This window comes from Peromyscus eremicus, chromosome 6, assembly GCF_949786415.1.
Source record: "Peromyscus eremicus chromosome 6, PerEre_H2_v1, whole genome shotgun sequence".
NCBI lineage: Eukaryota > Metazoa > Chordata > Mammalia > Rodentia > Cricetidae > Peromyscus > Peromyscus eremicus.
In genome coordinates this window covers 20793123-20810937 of record NC_081421.1, presented here as the reverse complement: position 1 = coordinate 20810937, position 17815 = coordinate 20793123, and positions in this window count along the sequence as shown.

Below are 17815 nucleotides of genomic sequence, written 5' to 3'. Positions count from 1 at the left end.
AAAGTCAGATTTAATGTCTGCAGCTGGGTTGCAAAGGTGTTACTGGGCTAACAGCTGCAAGTACACAAATGTCAAAGGAGAACCCTTGAAGAGCTAGCATCTTCCTCTCACAGCTGAGCTCTAAATGGAATGTTGTGCTCTAAACGGAATTACTTCAAGTCTATTTGTGAAACTCAGTTGGAGGCATGTTTTTTATATAAACAATGTCTGAGATAAATCAGCCACAAGCAGCACACAAATTTGTACTTTGAGTTATGAAACACTTTCAGATCCAGAACTGGAATCTCTTGTTTTAACTCTGACACAGTGAATGCACCTTGAGCTACTGCTACTTCAGCCAGCAATTGTGTCTCCACAATTACCAGCTTACCTCTCCACCAGTGGCCTGGCCCTTCAGGCACTGTTCCCACAGGCACTGGCCCTGTTGCTGCCCATAAAGGTAGCTTCAACTAAATCTCCATTGCTCTATTTATAAGTAAGATTTGAGATTCAAAGGCTGGGGTGAAAATCTGTGAGCTCAGAGAAGCTGAGCAGCAACTAGCTTCTTGCTGGAATATCCAAAAGAGAGCATCCTTCCACTCCACCAAAGCATAAAAAGTCGTGGCACTTCAAATCCCTCCTAACTACTTCCTGCTCATCTCTCTGACTATTCCAGATGCCCTCTGATGCTCTACAATTACTTCCTTTCAACTAGTTGCTAACTCAGCCTCCTGACCCTAGGTTAATTTTATTTAATTAACACAAATGCAAACTCAAGGTTCAGCATATGATCAAATATTCCCCCAACAGGAATCCAGGGAAAGCATGTTACTTTAGACCCCCAATTTCCTGTATTTTACTAAATATACCACAATTCTTAATACTTTATTACTAATTGTCTCTTGGCAGTGCAGAAATTATACTCATTTCTCTGACTGATACCTAGTTACCAACTTAATTACAGAGCTTTTTGGCTGCTACAGAGTGAAAATGGACAACCAGAATAAGCTGAAAAAATTCTTCAGTATTAAAGACATCAATTAAGGCACAGAAAAGTCTTCCTTCTAGGGATTAAGCCTCAATCACACTTGAAACAGTATAAAAGCCTTTCTAGTTTTTGCACACTTAGGAGAAGGCATCATCCAAGATTTAGTGAGCTTTTAAAAATTGGATAGAGGGCTGGAGAGTTGGTTTAGTGCATAAAGCATTTGCTGTGCAAAAGTTGAAGACCTGAAGCCGGGCGGTGGTGGCACACGTCTTTAATCCCAGCACTTGGGAAGCAGAGCCAGGCGGATCTCTGTGAGTTCGAGGCCAGCCTGGGCTACCAAGTGAGTTCCAGGAAAGGCGCAAAGCTACACAGGGAAACCCTGTCTCGAAAAAAAAAAAGTTGAAGACCTGAGTTTGACTCTCTAGGCATTCCCAGTACTGCTATGGGGAGAGGATGTGAGACAGTAGAATCCCTTGAAGCACTCACACCAGTTAGCTCAGTATAGAGTGGCAAGCAATACAAGACCCCTGTCTTAAACAAAGTACAAAGATGCCCAATGACAAGTTGTCCTCTGTATGCCCCACTGTGGTTGATATATTGTACACTCTAATAAAGCTTTCCTAGGGATCAGAGAACAGAACAGCCTCTAGATTAGACATAGAGGCCAGACAATGTGGTACACACACTTTAATCCTATCACTTGAGAGGCAGAGATCCATCTGGATCTCTGTGAGTTCAAGGCCACACTGCAAACAGATCCAGGCAGTGGTGGCATACACCTTTAATCCCAGAACTTGAAATCTCATGTCTTTGCTTGGGAAGGATACACACCTTTAATCCCAGGAAGTGATGGCAGGAAGCAGAAAGGTATATAAGGCGTGAGGACCAGGAAATAGATAGAAGCTTTTGAGCAGTTCATCTGGGATCCATTCAGGTGAGAACTCAGAGGCTTTCAGTCTGTGGATACAAAATCAACTGAGGAGTTGTCCAGGTGAGGTTGGCTGTGGCTTGTTCTGTTTCTCTGATCTTTCAGCATTCACCTCAATATCTGGCTTCAGGTTCTTTTATTAATAAGACCGTTTAGCAATTCATCTTACACCCCCCACACACACACACAGTATGCACACACACACACACACACACACACACACACACACACACACACGTGCAATATGCCCCCCCACCCCGAGCACACACAAGTTAATTAAGTGAAGGAGCAACATGAAAATGCATGTAAAATCTAAATAATTTATTCATTTCCATTTAAGGCATAAAGAAAAGTATGGCAAGTTTAGTGGACTAATTGATAACTCAGAACTGGAAAGGTCTGTGGTGCAGGATAATCAACTACTCTACACTCTCCTGATACATTCCTGAAAAGGGAACTCCAAGGTGACCAGGGTGTTTTTCCAAACTTCTCCAAGTTTCAAGCCCCAAATCTCTCATCTATAAATCAACAAGATCAAGGATGATCCCAAAAACCTCTGACTATTGTTAAGTTGGAAGTAGGTACTGTTCCATTTTAGGAAAGTACTCTCTGCTCAGGTCTTAACTGACAGATGAAAAAGAGGGCACTTGTTTTAGGTACCCAATTCTCTGTTGGGCATGTACAATCCTCTCATCATGCTGTATGATGTGATGGATGGAGAAACAGAAATAACTGGTCGCTTCAAGTAAATTTCCCCCATTGGCAGCTGTACATTTGCTTACTCAGCACCTATTGCAAACCCTTCTGACATGCCAAAGACAGAGAGGAAAAACTTCAGAAACTCATGAAAGAAGCGAGTGTCTCATTCATAGAAAGAAAGGGCAATGACTAAAAAGAAGAAAGTCAAGCTGAACACAGCCCCAGCCATGCAGCTCCCAGGAGAGGGAAATCAGAGGCCTCACCCAAAAAGGCAAGCCAGGTCAGTAGTTCATATCAATTGTGAGCTTGACAGAGTCTAGAACCACCCAGGAGATGGACCTCTGGATATTTTTGTGAGAGGGTGTCTAGGTTGGGTTCATTGAGGTGAGAAGTCACATTCTAAATGTGGGTGGTATCATTCCATAGACTGGGAATGAGTTGTCATCCTGCACAAAAATTAATTCAAAATGGACCTTAATGTAATACACAAAATTCTGAAACTATTAGAGGTAAATATAGGAAGAGCATTGCAAGATATAAGCACAGGCAAGAACTTTTTGAAAAGGATTCCAATAGAACATAACAATCCCAAGAACTGACAAATAGGATTCAAATAAGTTGGAGGTTCTGCACAGCAAAATGTAGAGAAAAGATTACAGAAAGAGAGAAAAATTGTGCAACTATACACCCAACATGGGGTTAATATCTAGAATCTACAAATAACTCCAAAAGCTTAATACAAAAAAGGCATCAAATCAATAGATGGGTTTACTTTCTTTTGCTATGACAAAAAAGTACTCTGACCAAAGGAAACTTGGGGAAGAAAAGGCTAATTTCACCTCACACTTTCAGGTCACAAGTAATCAGGACAGAAATTTAAGGAAGAAACCTTAATCAGGGAAAATGGAGGAAAACTTCTTACTGACTTGTTGTCTCTGGTTTGCTCAGATCAAAGTAATGTAACTTAAGACTGCTTTGAGATCCTACCTCCCCACAGTCAGAATGACTACCATCAGGAAAACATGACTACAGGTATGATGAGGACTAGAGACGGAGGACTTCTTGTGCTGGTGGATGCAAAAACTACTGGAGCTACTATGAAAATCAGAATGAAGGTTCTTCAAGGAACTAAAAATTCAACTGCCATATGATCCAGCTATATCTCTGCTGTATATCTACCTGAAGGAATTTCGATCAGCATACCATAGAAAGACTTACTATATTTATTGCTGTACTATTCATGACATCCAGATCAGCCTAGATGACCTTTGATAAATGAATGGGTAAAGCAAGCATAAGGCATGTACACTATGCAGTTTTACTCAGCTTTAAAGACTAAAATTATAACATTATTAGGAAAATGGATGGAACTGGAGCTCATTATGCTAAGTTAAAAAAAAGGCAGACTCAAGAAGATGAACATTGCATGCTTTTGTTCACAGGCAAAATCTAGATTTAAATCTGTCAATGCATCTATGGTTGTGGATGTGGGTTGGTGTGGAAAAGTGACAAGGAAAGATGAAGAAGTCTTAAGACAGGGAGGAAATGAACAAAGCCAGATAATGAGTTATATGTGTCCTGAAAACACAAGGGGAGAAGAGAGAGGAAGGCTGAGGGAGTGAGATACAAATAAGAGCAAAGTGTAATGCTAGGTACATATGAAGTCACAGGGAAACCTATCTTTTTTCATTTTAGTCAAAAACTTGACTGAAAAAAAGCTCACCACTCTCAACATTAGGCGGATTCAGATTTAAACCTTGTTTTTAACACAGGACTTGCACAGATATATAAAAACACTTGGAAGTTGGACAAAAGAGGACTTTGCTTTAGACAACAAGAGATCTTAAAGTTATAAGCAAATTCCATTCTGAAAACTAAATTACAGTCTAGTGCTTTTGACCTTAACTGCAATTGTGAAGGACATCAGCATTCTAAGTGATAGCTGGGTTTCTAAGTCATCTCAAACATATGCTTTACTGAAGCATAAATATCATAAAATAAACCTGAAAAAAAAACAACCAAAGTAAGAAACTGGGATTACACAAAACAGAAACAAAAGAAATACAAAAAAAAATTTATTTGTTGTGAATGCTGGGTTTTGAAGAGATAAGTTAGTTTAATATGATGAAGAAAACAAAAATCCTTATTGATCTTTTCAACAGAATATTAGAAATTAAAGTACACATCCATTTTTATGTCATATCAAAAAATCATAACAAGATGAGCAAAATGGTGAAGGTGTTTGCCAACCACAAGCTGGACAACCAGAGTTTAATCCCCTCCGTTGACATGGTGGAAGAGAACTGACCCTTGAAAGTTGTCCTCAGACCTCCACATCACATACACACATACACACACACACTAAATAAATTAAAATGTAAAACAAAAACAGATTTTTTTAAATAATGGCAATCTTTTTCTAAGAAATGTGCATACCCTAACCATTAGCATCAGTTTTTAGTTCCAGCTAGTGAAACGTGGAAGATTTGCAGGCAAAAAGAGCAAACCTAAGCAGGTAAGGAAAACTGTTTTGTCTGAGATAACTGGCAATGGTCAGTGAGATGGCTCAGCAGGGAAAAGCACTGGTGAATTATCAAAACTTACAGATATACCCATCACACAAAACTTGAAAAGAATTGCTTAGGGTGGACTCGGGCTACTGTGTGGGCAACTTACGAGCAACAGATCATGGAAGAGAATAGAATTTCTTTCACAGAAGGGAAAGAATACTGTGGAAATATTCACAGAGCTTCAAAGTAGCACTCATAGGTTGTTTAAAAGGACAGCATGTACCTAAAGTGGAATGTTCTAGTGCTTGCTAACTTGAACAAGTCATTGAACAGAGAGCATCACCAACAGTGGGAAAGTCTAACATGGCACAGAAAACGGTCCCCGCAGCAAATATGTGACAGTGTGTCATCTGTATCCATTCAAAGAACACACCAGTACAAACTAGGAGATATTCGGCATGAAAAATTCATCGTACCCTTCAAGACGACTCATCATCATTAAATGAATAAATAATAAATAAATAGCACAGAGAATTTATGAAAGTTTTATGGATTAGGAAAGACCAAAGAGACTATGTATAGGTAACAAATACACATCTTTTTGATTTTGAAGTTGAAACACTAATCACAATATGTCAATATGACACAGTGTGATTAACTATTAAGGTCATTTAAGGCATTATAGGGTGAATCTGAGTATGAAGACTGTAATGACAGTATTGCTAAATTTATTTTTAATTTCTCAGATATGGAGACTGTTTTTCTTTAGGAAAGTTTATGCCATCAATAAATATTTAGAAATATTATTGTTCTGCAACTTATAATAATTTAGTAAAAGAAAAGTATATGTACAATGATTTACCAATGATAAGGGAGATGACTTGAAAGGGTCATGTGAGCCTGAGTTTTCCATGGATGAAGAATATGTGTGGATAGTTACATGGTCTCACAGTTTCTAGAAAAAGATGTTGAAAGGATAAGAAACATGCTCCAGATGAGGAGTTATTCTGTGTGTCTTTCAACAGCCTTTCCTGTAGCTTTTATGGTTTTCCATACAACACTTTGATTGCCTCAGGCTGCTTCCTTATGAGTGCAGTGCAATTGTGTATAATTTATGTACATAAACAGTACTCACACATGGTTGTGTATATAGAACATTTGAAATTCAGTTATTCATGCTATTAAGATTGGTTTAGTGTAGAAAGTGTGGGAATTTAGGAGGGTAGTTATATTTGCAGTACTCTTATACATTGTTATAACTGAGTCTGAGATACAATGACAATGTAGTATCTGTGGTGGTTATTCTCAATAGTCAACTGGATGGGATCTAGAATCACCTGGAGATAGACCTGTTGGAATGCCTGTGGTGGATTATCTTGATTACGTTAATTAAGATGGGAAGATCCACCTACTATGGGCTCCAATCCTAGACTGTGTATATTAAAAAGGGAAAAATAAGCTGAACACCAGCATTCATTGCTGATTCTTTTTTATTAATTAAATATTTTTCATTTATTTTACATCCTGATTGCAGTTTCCCCTCCTTCCGTTCCCTCCCCTTGCCACCCCTCTACGCCCACCCACCTGACCCCTATCCACTCCTCCTCTGTCTCCGTTCAGAAAGGGGCAGGCCTCCCATGGACGTTAACAAAGCGTGGTACATGAAGTTGGGGCAAGACCAAACTCCTCCCCCCTGCATCAAGGCTGGGTGAGGCAACCTAGCAAGGGGAATAGGTTCCCTAGAGGCAGCTCAAGTGCTGGAGACAGATCCTGATCCTGCTGCTAGGAACCTCTCACACAGACCAAGCTACACACCTGCACACATATGAAGAGAGCCTAGGTCGTCGGTCCCAAGCAGGCTCCCTAACTGTTGGTCCAGAGTCCATGAGCTCCGATGAACTCAGGTCAGCTGTGTCAATGGGTTCCCCCTTCTCTGCCTTGACACTTTCCTGGCTCGTACAATCCCTCCTCCCTCTCTTCAACAGGATTCCCGGAGCTTGGCCCAGTGCTTGGTTGTGGATCTCTGCATGTGTTTCCATCATTTACTGAATGTAGTTCTCTGATGACAATTAGGATAGTCTGATTACAGTAAATGGCCAGTTCAGGCACCCTCTCCACTATTACCAGGATTCTTAGCTGGGGTCATGCTTGCAGATTCCTGGGAGTTTCCCTGGCTATAGGTTTCTCCCTGCTCCTGAAATGCCACCCCCATTCAAGACATCTCTCATTACTCTCCCCCTCCATCCTGCCATTGCTGATTCTTAACTGTAGGTTCAATGGCACTGGTTGCCTCAACCTCTTGCCACCATGACTTCCCTATCATGATGAACAGTATTCTTGAACCATGATCCAAAAATAAACCCTTTCTCCCTGAAGCTACTTCTGTCAGAATATTTTTATCACAACAGGAAGATTAATTGACGCAATATCATTAATGGTTGTTGCCCTTATGTAGACTGAGAATCATAAAGTCTTGTAGCTAACTAAAAGTTTATGGATTTTTAACACTGGAGACTTTATCCAAAGAGCCCTCCTTTTGTGTAACATAATATGCTTTAATGTGTCAAGTGGATTAGAATGAGTAGATTAAAGAAATCAATCTAACTCTAGAGAAGCTAGGAACATCTTGGACACCCTGTTTCTGTTAAAGTTGCTGTTTCTATTTCTTCAAACATCTGAAACTCCTCTGCTGGAAGATTGTCAGAGTCCTAAAAACAGATATACAAATCCTCCACTGAAAACTGTGATACCAGAACCACATGTCTGATGAAATATGGCAGAGAAAAATGAGAAGTCAAAATGCTGTTGGTTGTCTTTGAGGTTCTCAAACTAAAGGATCAGTAAGTAGGAAGAGAAGAGAGAATTCTGAGCTAGAAAATTTTCTCATTTTGTTCCATTTCCAGCTCTGAAATAAGCTGGGTTTGTCTCATGGGAGAAATCATGTGGTCCTTCTAAGCATCAGTTTTCACTATAAGTTATATATACAAATTGTGATGGTTCATTTTCATTGTCAACTTGACAGGATCTAAAATCACCTGAGAGACCTCTGGGCCTGTGAAGATGTTTCCAGAAAAATTAAGTGAGTGGGTAAAGACTGCCCTAAGAATAGGCAACACCTTCTAACCTGAAATTAGCTAAGGTATAAACACATCCCACAAAAAAAGCAGTGTTATTTGCCTACTTTAGCTTCTTCTTGAGTGACTATGTCTGTCCCTCCATCACCCCCAACACCCATCACCATTGATACTGCCACCACCATCATCTTGTGACATCAGACACTAGCTTCTTCGGCCCTTCTATGTGTACCAAGACCATCAATTCTCCAGAGATAGTCCAAGTCTTCAGTGACAGATTGGGACTGCTGAGGCCTTCAGATTCATGAGCTAAACAGCTACCAACTCCTCTTTTTCTGCATCTCCAGGATGCAAACAGCCTCTATCCTACAAGCCAACTAATAAGTGTGTGTGTGTCCACTATAATAACTCTGAAGGTATTACAAAAATAAAGTGACTTAGCTGGGCGGTGGTGGCGCACACCTCTAATCCCACCATGCAGAAAGCAGAGCCAGGTGGATCTTTGTGAGTTCGAGGCCAACCTGGTCTACAGAGCGAGATCCAGGAAAGGCGCAAAGCCACACAGAGAAACCGTGTCTTGAAAAAACAAAAATAAAAAATAAATAAATAAAATAAAGTGACTTAAATATGAGAATCATTTCTAATTAACTCATCACTCAGAACATTTTAGTCAAAGGAAGTTGAAGATTTTGAGAATAAATTCCCAAGTACCAACGTCTCCCATGTTTACCTCTTTCTTTTCTCCTGTTTCTACTTCCTGTCATTCAAAACATAGCACTTGCTAACATCCAGTGGAGCACTTCATGGAAGAAAGTTCTACAAGATGCAATGTGTTAAGGACAAAGAACATATAGTAAATTAAATTACTCTGATTTCACTTTGCTCTGCAGATAGTAAGGATCGTCTTACATTAGTTACTTCCTCAAAGTCACAAAAATTATTCATCATAAAGTAGCTCTTCCACTGATGAGATATGTTCTCATAAGTTTTCTAGAAAGAATACACTGTTCCAAGTTAACTTATAATTTGGTAGAAGGGCATGAATATTAACAAGAAATGTCACTATTTAAAGAACTCCTAAATGTGAGAAAGATAAATGGATCAAAGCTATTAAAAAATTTCAAAGCAGCTGAAAATATCAAAGTCACTAGCCTGAGATAAGAAAATTTAAAACTGGATTTTCCTCCTGGGGTGGGTTTGGGGAGCAGTCAGGACTGTGATAACAAAAAGAACATTGTACCAGCAGCCAATCCTCACGTTCTTACTGAGCCTTAGCCATTTACTCACTTGGCTTGAGACAAGTCACATGACTGTACCCAGCCCCAGTAAATTAGATGGATGTATATTCCTTTTCAATTGTAACATTCCTTTTCAATTCTATGTCTATCATTATTTTAAATTGCTATTATAACCTAAATTTCATTTACAATTCTGCTTTCTCTAAAACTAGAAAATTGTGAGTTGGTCCTCCGATGTAATTATTTGCAATCTAGTTGATTGAAATGGATTTTAACCTCAAAATGAAATGCTTTTATTGCCTAACCCTTGACATGCAGTGTAGTAAAATTTCTCATCGGACTGTCAATGAACTGAGCACACACCTAGTCTATCCCCTGAAGACCTATTTATCACTGAACACTAATTTCATCATTCAATAGAAAATGCCATGATTTGAAGCAGTAAATAAATACATTCCATTCCAGCTGTGGGGTTCAATCTTTGCTGAGACTCTTGGCAGAGCTGCATGGCTTTCAGGTTATGCATCACTGTGTTATTATGAATCAATTTATCTCATATACAACCAGTACATTTTCTTATGAACTTGTCTTAATCATCACAGTCCTTTCCCCTGATTCAACCAAGAGGCACCACATTCATCTCTTCTGCCCTTTCTCCTCCCTGGGGAAAACCTGACAGGCAAGCAAAACAGAAGGTCTGATTTCTCTGTCTAATCCCTCTGAGGCTCTATTTCTTTCTCTTTAAAGAGGGATCATTAATATCTGTTGTTTGCATTCAGATAAATACATGCCAACCACATTTTGCCTTTAAATATTTTAGAAAGCTGTGCACTCAACATTGATATTAAAAAATTATATACATTGACTATTTATTTATATTACCTTTTCCAGCAATTCCTATTCATACTGTCATAGCAGAATAGTCATCTAATGCACAGGGACATTTGTTAGGTTCAATTATACCAAAAGAATGTCAAATCTCTATGATGTCATCTAGTCTCAAACAATGATGAATAAGATAAATGACAGAGCTTGGAGCTGTGGGATAGGTTAGTGAGGAATGAACTTGTTGCCAAGCTTTAATGCCTGAGATCAATCCTTAGGACCCACATGGTGTAAGGAGAGAAGAGACTCCTGTATGTTGTCTTTACTATGATCTGTGCACACATCCTGTGGCATACACACACACACACACACACACACACACACACACACACACACACTAAGTAAAATGTAATATAAAAAGCAATTTTAAGACACAGCTTCTATTTTTGTCATATTTCTAGCTATAATTTAATTTTATTCATACAGTTAAGAAATAAAATGTTGCCGGGTGGTGGTGGCGCATGCCTTTAATTCCAGCACTCGAGAGGCAGAGGCAGGAGGATCTCTGTGAGTTCGAGGCCAGCCTGGTCTCCAAAGCAAGTTCCAGGAAAGGCACAAAGCTACTCAGAGAAACCCTGTCTTGAAAAAACAAAACAAAAAGAAATAAAATGTTTATTATAAAAATAATACATATATATGTTTGATTTTTTATTTTTTTCTTATAAATCCTACAAAGGTATCTACAAAGCTCTGAGGCAGCACCAAGGAGAGCAACTACTAATTATGTTAAGAGATATTCCAGGAAAGTTTCACAAGGAAGGCAGTAACTGAAGACTGAAGAAGACACCAAGCAAAGAAGAAATGGGAACTGACAGAAGCAGAATCCATACAAGCAAAACACAAAGGCCATAAACTTAAGAATGGCATGTATCACAAACAGAGGAAATGACAGGTAGATAAAAGTTAATGTATATGTTGAATGGCAAGGCCAGGGATCTTAAATGACCCTTTACAAAACATACCCAAGGAACAAAGTTTGACCCATGAGTATCACTTACCCAATTTCTATGTTTTCTAAATACTGTTGTTGATGGCCTGCAGATAACTAAGTTGGAGATAAAGTTTCAATCAGATAGACTAGAAAGATGTCTTCTTACTGGGAATGACAGCAAGGAAGAAAGATTCTAGATATAGCTAAGGAGAGGATCCCCATAGCACAAGATCAGATAAATGTCAATGAAAAAGTGGAGAGATTAGAAAGAAAGAAATGTTAGAAGTGCCTCTGGTGTATCTTAGGATAGACATGGAGCAAAGCTCATGAGAGAACAAGTGTTGAACTCAGTATTCCTCTTTTATTTGCTTTTTCCATTTCCACATCTATATGATATCCATGTATATATGTGCATATTTTGGCATATATGTGAGCATATGTGTACAGAGTACACATGCATGTATTTGTACTGACATGTGAAGGCCTAAGATTGATCCCAGGAAAACATCACTCTTCCATTATTCCATTATACACTGGTACAGGGTCTTTCAATCAACCCAGAGCTTCCCAGTATGGATACTCTTGCTAGCCAGCTAACTCTGGAGATCCGCTGTCTTCACCTTCCAGGGCTGGAATTCCAGACAGCCTCCTCACTACTGTACATTTACATGGGTTCTGGAGATCTGAGCTACAGTCCACATGTTTGCACAACAAGGTCTTTAACCACTGAGTCATCTCCCCAACCCTAAGTCCATTCATTTCTTAGAAAAAGCACCTGAATTCCAAATGAGGGATGAATGTTAGAAAGACAAGACACGAATTTGAGACATGCCAGTCCCTGAGGAGAGAACAGTAGAGAGATCAGGAGGATACATATGGTAGAATGAGGGAAGTTTAACAGGTGAAGAAAAGAGATAAAGATGAGATCCTCAGGACTGTGGGAGCCAGAGGGGTTGAGGACACCAGGAGAACACAGCCCACAGAATAAACTAGGCAGGGCTCATAGGGGCTCACAAAGACTGAAGCAACAAACACATGAAGAGGCACTAGGTCCTCTGCATATACATTAAGGTTGGGTAGCTTGTGGGACACCTAACAGTGGGAGTTGGGGGTGTCTTTGACCCTTTTGCTTGTACTTAGGACTCTTTTTCCCTTATGAGGTTGTCTCATCCAGCCTTGATATGAGGGTTTGTGCCTAGTTTTATTGTAACTTGTTTTTTTTGTTTGTTTGTTTGTTTGTTTGTTTTTTGGTTTTTCGAGACAGGGTTTCTCTGTGTAGCTTTGCGCCTTTCCTGGGACTCACTTGGTAGCCCAGGCTGGCCTTGAACTCACAGAGATCCACCTGGCTCTGCCTCCCGAGTGCTGGGATTAAAGGCATGCGCTGCCGCCACCACCACCCGGCTTATTGTAACTTGTTATGATATGTTAGGTTGACATCCCTGGGAGGCTTGCTCTTTCTTTTCAAAAGAAAACAGAGGAGTGGATCTAGGGACTGGGAGAAGTGGAGGGAGGGGAAGCTGTGATCAGGATGTAATATATGAGAGAAGAATAAAAAATTTAAGTTAAAAGTGATGTGCTCCTGTAGTTGAATGTTTTCCTGTGTCCTGCCTGGCCCGCAGTGGGAACAAATCTCTCCACTCGTGTCCTGAAGCTGCTTAGTCCCAAATAAACACACAGATGCTTATATTAATTACAAACTATATGGCCGTGGCCTATGGCTCAAGCTTCTTGCCTGCTAGCTCTTAAAACTTGGCCCACTTCTATTAATCTATAAGTTTCCATGTGGCCATGGCTTACTTGTGTTTTCACATTTTCTTGCTTCTCCTGGTGGTGCTGGCATCTCTCTCCCCTCTGCCTTTATTCTTCTGGTCTGTCTCCTTGGATTTTCTCACCTGCCTCTAAGCTGCCTTGCCATAGGCCAATGCAACTTTATTTATTAACCAATGGGAACAACATATATCCACAGTGTACAGAAAGACATCCCAGAGCACTTTCCCTTTTCTATCTCATCAAAAAGGAAGGTTTTAACTCTAACATAGTAAAATTATATATAATAGAAGAGTTATCAAGCAAGAATTACAGATACAATATCTAGTCTATTTGTATTTGGTAAAATTAAAGAAAATATTTTATCATCTGTGCTGTATTTGTGAGTCTAAAGTTTCATATCTAATTTATGTTTTATCATAACCAAAGAAAATTATAATTATCTAGTCTTCAACTACATCAAAGACCCCAGAAGGACATAATATTACCTAAGTAAACAGGAAATGCATTATAAGTAACTTCCAAAATTCTGGAAATAACAGCAACAACTGCCTGCCTGGACAGTCATCCTAAGTTCCTCTGTAATGTTGGGGCATCCATCTTCAGCCTATAGGCCTAGAGTTTTGCACTTGCTTCTCCATGTGTCCTGTAGAATGTCTAGCAATCTCCTCTGTGAAGCAAGAACCTGAAGGATCATCTCGCCTTATCCGGCAAAATTTAGTGGTCATTTTTCCATGTGTCCTGTATGTCCAGTCTATGCAACATTTTGTTAATCAGTCCAGGCAAGAACAGTTTCTTGCCCAAATGGCCAGTTCTGCCAAGAAGAAGATAAACTCCGTATAGAGTGTCATCAATGCCCATCTCCCTCTTTGAAGTAAATGGATGCTGCCAGAAGCAGACGTGTCTCATTGCCCAGGAAAGTCTAAATTTTTAAAACATTTTAAATGCCATATTCTGTAAGTCTTTGAAACATTTGAAGATTACCTATCTAACTGAAATATATCTGTGTATACCTAGAAAACTTAACTAACATGACTATAAGTTTGACTACCATAGAAGACTAATTATTAATCTGTATTTCTTAATTATCCATTACAATTCAAATGAGTTACATAAACATAATACCTTAAACAAGAGTAGAAATATATATACAGTATAACAAAATTAACTTTAAATTTGTAATAAACTAAAATCTATAGCAATATAAAACATTTTAAACAAGTTGTTGCTTTTTAAAAGTAGGTTCAATAATCTGCCCTTTTATTCTATCATATCTATATTATCCCCTTTTCTTTTTTAGAAAGATATTGTATTTATAATCAACCCCCTTTACATAAAAATAAACACTTGTAAACAATATTTTGGGAATTTGGATATAGCTTGTCATACTACTTCCTGCTGGTTAGGGGCACTGTAAATCTTATGGGGATCCCGAGAAAATTAAGAATTATGGTCAAATCCTGACTGGAACAGTCTGTGAGGCTGCATTGTCTGAGCCAGTTGCCTTGAAGCCATTCTGGATGTTGGATCATCTGGGTCATAGTGTCATTGTAGACTTTTCATGGGGTCTTGGCTGATCAAACCATATTAGTCTGGAAACAATCCATAGGTTCTCATCTTCTGTGGAAATAAAAGCAGAACCTCTTTTCCAAAGCAATGTATCCTTAGACACAAACTTTGAAGTCAAGATACCTTTAAAATATACATATTGGTATAACTCAGCAGCCTTTACAATCAAATGTCTTTCTGTAGTTAAAAATCCCAAAGACAATATAATCAACACTCTGTGCTATTTCCATCTTTAAGTGGCTTATTTTTATATTGCTTTTACTGTCTATTTAAAGACTTTATTTTAAAAAATTATTTCTTTATATAACTGTCTATATTCCTTTTCCTCTCTCTTCCAAGCCTACATACATTTTTACACATACAGTAAACTGTTTAGAGTTTTATTCTATCTGAATCTGTCTTTTTGTGAATCTATTGCTTTAAACTGCAGCATGGCTAGGACATAACCAGAAGCCTTGACTGATGACTCCACCCACCTCAGCTTCCCAACATGGCAGAGGTAATTCACCACCAGCTCTGGGAGCCATGCTCTCTGCAGACTCTAGGAGGCAGTGGGTCCACGCCTCCATCCAGCAGCCTGTAGCACAGAAACCTTTTCTTTTTGTTCTTCTATTTTTTTCTGTACTATCAAAAGCTAAATCTACCACATAGTGAGCTGCACAGATTCAAGATGCCACTGTGTACCATGGTAGGAATCTGCCATGCTGCTTAGCTTATGGCAACTGGCAGCCAACTCCATCTTACAGGCAGCTGTTGGGAGACAAGTCTCTATGCTGCTGCTTACATGAGACTGTGAAACTAGGAAGCCCAGTGTGGCCCCGTTTCTGTGTATTCAGAATCTTTATGCTTTTTTAGGTCTATGTGGATCAATGACTAATGGTGAGCACCAAATAAAGCTGGAAGTTTTCTTGTGTCCTGCCCAGTTCTGCAGCTGCTCAGACCCAAGTAAACACACAGCGGCTTATATTAATTACAAACTGGATGGCTTATGGCTCAGGCTTCTTGCCTGCTAGCTCTTATATTTTAAATTAACCATTCTATTAATCTATGTTTTGCCATGGCTTACCAGTCTGCTGGGATGTTGTTCCTTGGGCGGCAGGCTAGCATCTTTCTCCCCTCTACCTTTCTTCTTCCTGTCTGTCTCCTTAGATTTTCCCACCTGTCTCTAAGCTACCTTGCCATAGGCCAATGCAACTTTATTTATTAACCAATGGGAACAACATATATTCACAGCATACAGAAAGACATCCCCAGCATGCTCCTCCATCTCCTTTATGCTGGTATTTTGACTGTCTTGATCCTGTGTAAGCCTTAGCATTAAAGAGATGAGATCCTGAGAAATCCTAGATAAGAGAACACTGAAAGATCCTGAGCTCCTGAGACAGAAGAGAAGAATGAGAAAAGAGAGTGAAGAGACAAAGATGTTCAACAGAGTCATCACATGACAAAAAGCAGTGAGAAAAATGTTTATTTAGGGTGGACTATTCCATTTCAATGGACTAGTTCCAGAAACATACATTGAAGAAAGTAGAGTGCTTTAGTCACCTTGTGTGTCCATCTACAGCAAAACCCATCCCCTTTGCTTCCTTAGCCATATAGAATATGACTAAAGGTATAATCTATAATAGCTGGAAACAGCTCTGAGACAAAAGCTAGAAATGAGTCCCAGAGGATGTGCTGAGGAGGCTGCCATGGTCAGGGGATGAAAGTCAGCTGTGTGGAAGGAAACAGCTCAGAAAACAGGAATTTCTGAGTGCAGGAAGGTCAAGGATTGTAGTAGGACAAGCCCATAGGGTCAAGGAAATTGCCTCAAACCAATTCCAGGGCAGGCACATAACTTATTTCCTTATAAGCCTACCTGGAGTCTGCCTGAGGGTCTAGTAAGAGGCACTGTTGGAGTTCCAGATCACTGTCAGAGTTCCTTATTGTAATCAGCCAATGAGGGACAACCATGCAATGCCACCATATTGGGACACAAGCTGGGTTTAGGGAGGAGGGTATATAAGGCCTTCCCCATTATTGAATAAATGAGTCTGCTGTTTGCCTTTCACCTGACTCCCAGTGTCTGTGTCATTGATGTCGTGCCTTCTCACCCCTTCCCTCTAGGGAGCTGTTAGGACCAAACAACATAAGACCAAGTGAATGGATCCTGACACTAAGCCTGAGGGAAGCAACCTAGAAGAGGGGCTGGGAGCCCAGAGACCAGGTAAAGGAAGGTTGTTAAGTGCTTTTAAATAAGGACAGTGATGGTGGACAGATTTTGCAATGATTCATTCAAGTGGTTTATAAGTAAATGAAGAAGATTCTTCAAATAAAAGAAGTGCTTTCAAAGGTGACTTGCTCACTGGGATGTAGCTCTAAGGCTAAATGTACTCAAGCTTTAGTCACTCAATGAGAGGCAATGTGAAGGATGAGCCTCAGCCTTACTATTCATCTCCAAAAAGTGTCCTTGCTTAGCAAGGAGCAATGCTTTGAGACGTAAAGATAAATGAATTATATTGTAACTACAATTTTATGAAAGACCAGTGACTGACACCCTAGCTTCTTTAAAAAAATAAACAACAAACTGTGGTGGTATTGTGTTCCTCAAAATATTGTGTACCTTAATAAACTTATCTGGGGTCAGAGAACAGAAAAGTCACAAGATACTTAGGCTAGAAAATGTTAGCACACAGCCGGGAGTTGGTGGCGCACACCTTTAATCCCAGCACTCGGGAGGCAGAGCCAGGCGGATCTCTGTGAGTTCGAGGCCAGCCTGGGCTACCAAGTGAGTTCCAGGAGAGGCGCAAAGCTACACAGAGAAACCCTGTCTCGAAAGAAAAAAAAAAAAAGAAAATGTTAGCACACCCCTTTAATCCTAGCATTCCAGGGACAGAAATCCCTCTGGACCTCTGTGAGTTCAAGACCGCATTGGAAACAGCCAGGCATGGTGACTCATGCCTTTAATCCCAGAAAGCAGCCTTTAATCCCAGGGAGTGGTGGTAGAAAGCAGAAAGGTTTATAAGGCGTGAGGACCAGAAACTGGAAGCATTTGGCTGGTTAAGCATTTGGCCTGGTTAAGCATTCAGGCTTTGGAGCAACACAGTTCAGCTGAGATTCATTCTGGATGAGGACTCAGAGGCTTCCAGTCTGAGGAAACAGGACCAGCTGAGGAATTGGCAAGGCGAGATAGCTGTGGCTTGTTCTGTCTCTCTGACCATTCAGCATTTCACCCCAACAACTGGCCCCAGGTTTGATTTTATTAATA